At 39.8% G+C, this 9,128-nt stretch overlaps 1 pseudogene; it reads right to left on the reverse strand.

The window, feature by feature from the left end:
• Window positions 1-7,858: 7,858 nt before the first annotated feature.
• On the reverse strand, window positions 7,859-8,778 carry LOC119536880 (annotated as a pseudogene).
• Between the last annotated feature and the right edge of the window lie 350 nt (window positions 8,779-9,128).

The raw sequence follows: 9,128 nt of genomic DNA on the forward strand, positions 1-9,128 counted from the left end.
TAACTTGGTGGCCCATGGTTAAGCATTCTGTATCTACTAAGGCCCAACAGCAGGCCAAAAGCTGTTTCTCAAATGGAGAGTAGATATCCACAGAGGATGGAAAGGTTTACTCCAAAATCCTAAGGGCCTCTGTTGTGATTCTCCTACAGGAGCCTGCCAAAGGCTCAAAACAGCATCTCTACTTGCCACTGACACTTGCAGCACTATTGGATCAGCTGGATCACAGGGTTCAAGGGGAAGAGCAGCTTGCACAGCAGCCTGGACATGTTGTAGAGCCTCATCTTGTTCCAGTCCCCACTCAAAACTAAAAGCTTTTCTTGTCACTCAGTAAATAGGCTGGAGTAGCACACCCAAATGAGGAAAATGTTTTCTCCAAAATCTAAAGAAGCCAACTAAGCATTTTGCCTCTTCTCTGGTCATAGGAGGGGCCAGATGCAACAGCTTATCCTTCACCTTAGAAGGTATAGCACAGTATGCCCCATACCACTGAACATCTAGATATTTTACTGAGGTGGAAGTCCCCTGTATTTTTGTTGGATTTATCTGCCATCCTCTGACATGCAAACACCTTACCAACAAATCTAGAGGAGTTGCTACTTCTTGCTCACTAGGCCCAATCAACATGATATCATCAATATAATGGACCAGTGTGATGCCTTGTGGGAGGGAGAAATGATCAAGATCCCTGCAGACACTATTATGATGTAGGGTTGGAGAGTTGATATACCCCTGAGGTAGCAGAGTGAATGTATACTGCTGGCCTTGCCAGCTGAATGCAAACTGTTTCTGGTGGTCCTTCATAACAGCTATTGAGAAAAAAATCATTTGCCAGATCAATAGCTGCATACCAGGTACCAGGGGATGTGTTGATTTGCTCAAGCAATGATACCACATCTGGAACAACAGCTGCAATTGGAGTCACAACCTGGTTAAGCTTATGACAATCCACTGTCATCCTCCAAGACCCATCTGTTTCCTGCACAGGCCAAACAGGAGAGTTGACTGGGGATGTGGTGGTAATGACCACCCCTGCATCCTTCAAGTCCGTAAGAGTGGCATTAATCTCTGCAATCCCTCCAAGAATACAGTATTGCTTCTGGCTTACTATTTTGCTAGGCAGGGGCAGTTCTAGTGGCTTCCATTTGGCCTTTCCCACCATAATAACCTTCATTACACAAGTCAGTGAACCAATGTGAGGGTTCTGCCAGTTGCTGAGTATGCCTATTCCAATTATGCATTCCAGAAGGGAGGAAATAGCCACAGAATGGGTCTGGGGACCCACTGGACCCACTGTGAGATGGATCTGTGCTAAAACTCCATCAATCTCCTGACCTCTGTAAGCCCCAACTCTGGCTGGTGGACCAGAGTGATGGTTTTGGGTGTCCTGGAATTAATGTCACCAGTGTCTAATTATCCCTGAAATATCTGATCATTTCCTTTTCCCCAATGCACAGTTACCCTGGTAAAAGGCCATAGGTTCCCCTGGGGAAGGCTGCAAGGAAGATTAGCAGTATAAATTTTTGACAGTGTAACAGGGTCCTTCCCCAAGCATACCCAGCCTTCCCCTCTTTCAAGGGGCTCTGGATCTGTAAATTATCTCAAGTCTGGGAATTGATTAAAGGGCCATGACTCTGTTTCTGTAATTCAAGGTAGACTTTTGTTCACTTGCCCTAGAATTCTGCTTATACAGCTCAAACAAGAATTTAGTAGACTGCCAATATATTTTACTGCTAGGTACTCCATGATCTACTAGTCAATGCCATAAGTTTCTGCAAGTCAGATTATTTTGACTGCTGCCTTGAGCCTGTTTTCCATTATGTTAGCCATGCCCATCTTGTCTTTGATGGTTAACTTCTGTCACATGGCTTATGCTGACTCAGGATCTCATTATTCCCATTGTGTAAGGATTCCAGCTGAGTAATAGCAGTTCACACAGTAATAACTGACCTGCAGAGTAGGATGACTACAGAGCTCTTTGGGGACAGAGCAAGTCTCACAAATTTACTCCTTACAGTCCTGGTAAAAAGTGTGTCCTCTGGACATTCCAGGGGTGTGAGAGCAGGTCTTCCATGATAAATCCACTCTAATATTCCAATCTTTCTAAACCTTTGAATCCCATCCTCTTCATTATACCAGAGCAGTTCTGGCATTTCAACCTCAGGTAATGTCAGCTATCATTTGATCCACATTTCTGCCAACCACACAAACAAAATGTTAACTCCCATTCTAAACCCTCAAGTTAAAACATTGAATGCAGAATCTCTGCTGTGTGGGCCCATATCAGTTAATTCAGCCTGATCCAAATTTATATTCCTTCCACCATTATCCCACACCTTTAATATGCATTCCCACACATATTCCCAATTGCTGTCTGTATACGTTGAAAAACTCATATAGTTCTTTTGGAGTGTAGCATACTTCCTCATGGGTCATACTTTGTACCTTACCCTTCAGGGCCTTTTGGGACTTCAGTCTAGTTATAGGTCTTGAAGCAAAGACTGGTGGTGGGAGTGGGTCATGAAAAGATTTAGAAGTATCCCTCAAGCCATTTACCTCAGGACATTCTGTTGCAGTTTCATCTGGTGAAGCAGCATTAATCTCTCCAGACAGAGGAGTGAGGGCTGCTTCCTCAGGGGAGGTGATTACAAGTTTAGCAGGCACTGAAGGGTTAATGTCTTTAGGTAGAGGTTGGATGGAATGCTCCTCAGGGCAAACTGGAGGTTGGGGAGCTGCTTCCTCTGGACACACCACTACAGGTGTATCTAACAAAGACTCAGGAGAATCCAGGTTTCCAGTGTCCTCACTGCCATTATTATCAATCCATATGCCCCCATCCCAAGTTTCAGGATCCCATTATTTTCCAATCAATGCCTTTACTTTAACAGCAGACACCCTGCGAGGTTGAGATATTAGTTTATGTTGTAAATCTCCTATTCGAACAATGAGACTCTGGGTCTGGTTTTCAAAATTTCAAGTCTGCAACATCCTAGAGTAATTTGGGCAGATAATAAAAAACATATTTACAGCCTCCCCCTCCCCAGCCCCGAGGATCTGGGGGAAGGTGTGGATGTGTTGGACATCCTCACCTGGACTGGTGTTGATGTTGTCACAAACATTGGGACTGGCGGTTTGATGTGCTGAGCCCTCGAGCATGGGACTTGCCCTTATGAAGCTCATTACCACAAAGGAGAGTCTAAACTTGTATGTAATGGTGCCTAAGAGTCTCCCCCTGAGTATCTCTTTGTTGCTCAGATGTGGCCCTCTCTCTCTCTAACTGAGCCATCTCGACAGGTGAACTCACTGCCCTCCCCCCTACATGGTACCAAACTCCCAGGAGTGTAAATCTCCCTGGCAACGCAGAGTATGACTCCCGGGGATGAATGTGGACCCGGCATCGTGGGACTGAGAGTATCTTCTTGACCAAAAGGGGGATGCAAAATGAGATGAAATGGTTTCAGTGGCTGAGAGATTCCAAATGGAGTCGAGAGGTCACTCTGGTGGACATTCTTATGCACTATATAGATAACACCTCTTAGGCTTTAATGTATTGGAATAGCTAGAGGTAAATACCTGAAACTACCAAACTCCAACCCAGCAGTCTGGACTCCTGAAGACAAATATACAATAATGTAGATTACAAGGGGTGACAGTGTGATTGTGAAGACCTTGTGGATCACACCCCCTTTATCTAGTGTATAGATGAGTGGAGGAATGGGGATAAAAACTAAAGGACAAATGGGGTGAGATGGGGGGATGATTTGGGTGTTCTTTTTTCGCTTTTATTTTTTATTCTTGTTCTGGTTCTTTCTGATGTAAGGAAAATGTTCAGAGATAGATTGTGGTGATGAATGCATAACTATGTTATCATACTATGGACAGTGGATTGTATATCATGGATGATTGTATGGTGTGTGAATGTATTTCAATAAAACTGAATTTAATAAAAAAAACTGGAAAAAAAAATTTCAAGTCTGCAGCCACAGAAAATAAGATTTTCTTTCAGGGCACACATAGAAGCCTTTACATCTGTCTGTCATACAGCACTTAAAATTTGAAAACTTTAACTCATTCCTTTCTCTTATAACTTTATCCAGCATATCTAAGAGCAACCAGCCAACACCATTATACTACTTAACTCTGCAAAACTATGTTAAGGTGTCAAAAACACTGTCACCCAGAGCCTTGCTTCATATAAGGGTATGATTAGGAGAATCAAACAGTGATATTTTGTGTATCTCAATCACCAACTCAAGCCCTAGACTGTCAGTGCCATCTTGATTATTGGCAATGGAGTCATTAGTGCCTTTGAATCTAATCAGAATAGAAAACCAATTGTAAAAGCCCATTTTAAGATTTTATTTCTCAAGAACCACTCCTGGTACCAAGTTATATTAGTTAGGGTTCTCTAGGGAAACAGAATCAACAAGAAATATGTATAAATATAAGATTTTATAAAAGTGTATCATGCAACTGTGGGCATGCATGACTCCAAATTCCGTAGGGCAGGCAGCAAACTAGCAACTCCAATGAAGATGTTCGATGAACTCCTAAATCAGCGAACCGGCAACTTCAATGAACTTCTCAGGATAGGCTTCACTGGTTAGCCAAAGAAGTGTCTTGCTTAAAAAGTCTTCAACTGATTGGATTAAATCCAGCAGATTGAATTCTCTCATTGTGGAAGACACACCCTTCATTGATGTAATCATTCACAGCTGCAGCCAATTGACTGATGATTTAATAAACCAGCCACAAATGTCCTTGCAGTAACAGGCCAGTGCTCGCTTGACCAGACACCTGGACACCATCACTTGGCCAAGTTGACAAATGAACCTAACCATCACAATAGTCATTAAGAAAATGTAAATTAAAACCACAGTGAAATACCACCTCACACCCATAAGAATGGTTATTATTAAAAAAGGAAAATAATGAGTGCTGGAGAGGATACAGTGAAATAGTAATACTTGTACATTGTTGGTGGGAATGTAGACTAGTGACCCACTATGGAAAACAGTCTGGTGGTTCTCATTAAATAAAACAGAATTACCATATGACCTGGGAATCCAACCGAAAAGATATACCTAAAAGAATTGAAAGCAGGGAATCTGACAGATATTTGTACACCAGGGTTCACAGCAGCGTTATTTTCAATAACCAGAAGATGGGGATAACCTCAGTGTCTATCAGCAGATGAAAGGATAAACAAAGGTGGTGTATGCATACAATGAAATATTACTCAGCTTTAAAAAGGAATGAAAATATGATACATATCAGTACATGGATGAACCTTGAATACACCCTATTGAGTGACAAAAGTTAGGCAAAAAAGGATAGATATTGTATGATTTTACTTATATGAAATAGCCAGACTATATAAACTCATAGAAATAGAAAATAGGATACAGGATACCAGGGGTGGGGAGAAGCAGTGGGTGTCAATGTATAATGGGTGTAGGAAGAAAGTTCTGGTAATGTATGATGGCGATGGTAGTTCAACAATGTGAATGTGATTAATCACACTGAATGGTTTGTTTTGTTGTGGTATAGATGGGAAAGTTAAAGTTGCGTATAATTTCCACTATTTTGCATGAGGTTGGACATCTTTTTTATATTTTAAGAACATTTGTATTTTCTATAAACTCTGGCCCTAAATTTCCCCATATTTGGGTTTTGGTTCTTTTTATTATGTTTTAAGAACATTTTATGTATAAAGATGATATGAATTGTAAATATTACAAATATGACTTTTTAAATATTCCCCTCCCCCAAGATTTTCATTTGTCCTTTTGTTTTTTATGAGCTAATTATCATCATCAGCTTTTATGGCTTCTGGAATAGCTGAAACAATATAGTTTCTTATTTTTGAAGTTTTATGTCATGTCTGATATAGGATGGGCTAGTTTCTTCTCATTTCTCTTCATTTTCAAAGTTCTCCTGCTATTACCTTTCCACACAAACTTTCAAATTAGTTTTAGATCTCTCCCTGATCCCATATTCCCACAAAAAAAAAAAATTGCTGTTATTTTTATTGACATCACTTTATATTTATAAATTTTTCTGAATGAATTGACATCTTAGTGATGTTGAGGTTCCTCAGCCAGAAACATAACATGTGTTTTCATTTGTTAAAATCTTCTTTTGTGGTCTTTAGTAGTTATATATGCAGATACATACAGACAGACTGGTATTTGCTTAAGGAAACTCTGAAAGGAAAACAGAAATCAGGAAAATTGTTTATCTTGTGGGATTGGGTGAAGAAATAAGGAATAAGGAAAGAAGGAAATGAAACTTTTCACCATGTACTTTCTATTTTGTTGTTTTTTTAAATCTTATGATGCCTAATCTGTTCACAAAATTAAATAAAAATTTAAGTAATCTTTAAAAGTAAAAATATATTTAATTAGTGGTTTAGGATAGTCTAAAAGAAAAAACCATGGAAGAAATCAATAAGGAAGACTGATAGCTTTTACTATGTAAAAATGAAGGCATTTAACATTGAAAATGTTGTAAAATGTCTCCAAGTCAATTACACATGAAAATATATATCCTCACAAAAAAAAAATGGAAAAAATGCTAATTAAACAATAGAAAGATGTCTATCAAATTTGACAATATTTTTCCTTTTCATTTAAAACTAGTTCCTGAGAAAAGAGTGGTAATAACCGTTCAGATAATTTTATGTACCCTTAATCCAATTCCTCAACTGTTAATATTTTGCCACATTGTCTTTATCATTCATTCTCTCAATAGATAAATAAATAGACAGGCAGATATTTCTTCTGAATTGATTGGGAATCGGTTGCAGAGATGATGCCTCTTTACCTCTAGTTACTTCAGTAATTCTTGAAACCAAATTCATTCTCCGACCTGTGCACAGTATGGTTATCAAGATCAAGAAGTTAGATGTAATCTAATTATCTAATCTACAGACTTTTTGCCCCACTAATGTCCTTGATCTGTCTAGTCCAGGGTCCAATCCAGGATTACACAGTGCCTTTATTTATCACATATTTTTTATCTCCATTAATCTGGAACAGTTCCTCATTCTTTTTTCTTTTTTATCTTACATGATCTTGACACTTCTGAAAAGTACAGGTGAGTAGTTAGCAGAATATCCTTCAATTTAGGTTTCCCTCACAAGTTTTTCCTGATTAGACTCAGATATGTTAGCAATACTGGAGACATGATATTGTGTGCTTCTCAAGTGCGTCATATAAGGAAGCACATGACATCAGTAAGTCCCATTATGGGGATGTTAACATTGATCAGTTGTTTAAGGGGGTATTTTCCATGTTTCTCCACTTCAAAGTTACATTTTATAAAATTATAATTTTAGTTTTATAAAATTATAGTTAATAAATATTTTGGGGGAGATACTTTGACACTATGTAAACATCCTATTTCTCATTAAAATTGTTTAACAACAGTGTTCCATTCTATCGAAAGCACTCTCACAGGGAAGATGTTTGTGTACAACCTTTCTGGAAATTAATTTAATACTGAGCATCAAAAGTCCTTATATCCAAAACACAGTAAATTTGCTATAGGAAATGAATTTTTTTAAGAAAAAAGGAAGTATAGGTAAAATTTCTATTAAAAATACTTACTTATAGTAACAAAAATTGGAAACAACCTAAACATCTAACAACAGAAAAAACTGCTAGTAAAGTTATTGTAAAGCCAAAGGAAGAAATATTTTACAGGCATTTAAAATGAAGTTTTGGACATGGGCACCAATGATAATAACTGTAGAACTAACATGCTGTGAGCTATCCTTCATCCCATGTGATTCTCTCAGTTATTTGATTTGGACACAGCCCCATTCTAAAATCACGGATCCACTACTCAGTCCCAACCATCATCTGGTCTCATTCCTGACCCATAGCCTCTTCATGGCCTTCTTCACCTCAGCATTTCTCAGGGTGTAGATGACAGGGCTGAGGAGGGGAGTGACCATCATGTAGAACACGGCCACTACCTTGTCCACAGTCAGAGTGGCAGAAGGCCTCAGATAGATGAAGACGATGGGCCCCAAAACAAGGCAACCACAGTGATGTGGGACCCACAGGTGGAGAGGGCCTTGCGCCGACCTTCAGAGCTTTGATGCCTCAGATAGAGCAGGATGACCACATAGGAAACTAGGAGGACCACAAAGCTGATGACAGACAGGGTGCCCCCATTGGCAACAATCAGCAGACCAATGAGGAAGGTGTCAGAGCAGGCAAGTTTGAGCAGTGGAAGCACATCACAGAAATAGTGATCGATCACATTGGGGCCACAAAAGGGCAAGTGGAAGGTGAGAAGGATTTGGGCAAAGGAATGCACAAAGCCCCCCAACCATGCAATTCCCACCAGGACGGCACACACCTGCTGGGTCATGATGGTGGTGTAGTTGAGGGGCTTGCAGATGGCCACATAGCGGTCATAGGCCATCACGGTGAGCAGGAATATCTCAGTACCAGCAAAGAAGTGAAAGAAGAAAAGCTGTGTCAGGCAGCCCCGCAGAGATATAGATTTCTGATCAGTCAGCAAATCAGAGATGAGTTTGGGGGCTGTAGTAAAGGAGTAGCATATCTCCACGAAGGACAGGTAGCTGAGGAATAAGTACGTGGGGGAACCAAGACTTCTGCTGGTCATCACAGTGAGCACAATGAGAAAATTTCCTACCATAGTTGCCATGTACAAGAGCAGAAATATCACGAAGAAAACTCTCTACACCTCCTGATTGTGAGAAAGTCCCATAAAAATGAATTCAGTGACATTATGTGAGTTAGCCATGAAGTCACCACCAGCAGACAGTAATTTGGATGGGGTGATCTGAAAGGATACAAAACAAGAGACTCTTCATTAACATGAGTGGGGGAATTATGTAACAAACCCAGGCACATCTGTGAAGTTTGTGAACTGGATATCAAAAGAGGAGTGGGAGTTATGTGTAGAAGGAAGAACATTCCAAAAAGGTAGAAGAGCAAGTACAAAACTATGAATAATCATTGTGTGTGGCTAGAGTAAAGGTGGTAATAGAAAAAGAAAAACCTTGAGATATAGTTTGGGACCAGTTTATGAAGGACAGTTATGGACTTTGGAGTTTATCCTGCAATGGGAAATCACCAGGAATTTTAGTCAAC

This window comes from Choloepus didactylus, chromosome 6, assembly GCF_015220235.1.
Source record: "Choloepus didactylus isolate mChoDid1 chromosome 6, mChoDid1.pri, whole genome shotgun sequence".
In the NCBI taxonomy this organism is placed as follows: domain Eukaryota; kingdom Metazoa; phylum Chordata; class Mammalia; order Pilosa; family Megalonychidae; genus Choloepus; species Choloepus didactylus.